The sequence below is a fragment of the Arachis duranensis genome, chromosome 1 (assembly GCF_000817695.3).
Source record: "Arachis duranensis cultivar V14167 chromosome 1, aradu.V14167.gnm2.J7QH, whole genome shotgun sequence".
Classification (NCBI taxonomy): domain Eukaryota; kingdom Viridiplantae; phylum Streptophyta; class Magnoliopsida; order Fabales; family Fabaceae; genus Arachis; species Arachis duranensis.
Genome location: NC_029772.3, coordinates 46,887,163 through 46,887,905, shown reverse-complemented (window position 1 = coordinate 46,887,905; position 743 = coordinate 46,887,163).

Here is a 743-nt window from a genome sequence, read left to right as displayed (position 1 = left end):
AATTCCACTGAAGCCAAATTGGCTTACCCAAGCTTGATCTCCTTGCTCTGTAAAGAGGCTGGGGTAAAGATGGGAGTAGATGAATTCATACCCATTGAACATCCAATCACCAAGAAGTCAATGGAAGGACAAATGCAAGACAACTCTATCAAGAGGAGGGCGCAGGAATTCCTCCCTGAGTTCCCTAAAATTGACTACTGGACCAGCCTAGAAGCATCTATCACCAAGTTGCAAGAAACTATGGAGCAACTGAAGGAAGAACAGCAGAATCAGAACTGCATGCTCTGCAAATTGCTGAAGGAACAAGAGAAGCATGGGCGTGAACTCCAAGAGTTGAAACGCCAAAAACTTTCATCTCAAGTTGAGGGAGCATCCACTTCTTAAAATCAAGGTTGTTGAGTCCTAACTCTGTGAAAACCTCTATCATTAGGAGCCTATTTAAATTTTTGTTTTCTATTTTTATTTTCTAGTCTAATCTTATATCTATTTTTGAGTCTTATTTTTAATTCATAATTAATAAAATTTAAAATTCATGTCTTAAAGCTATGAATGTCCTATGAATCCATCACCTCTCTTAAAATGAAAAATGCTTTAATCACAAAAAACAAGAAGTACAGGATTTCGAAATTATCCTTGAAACTAGTTGAATTAGTTTGATGTGGTGACAATAATTTTTGTTTTCTGAATGAATGCTTGAACAGTGCATATGTCTCTTGAATTTGTTGTTTTGAGAATGTTAAAAA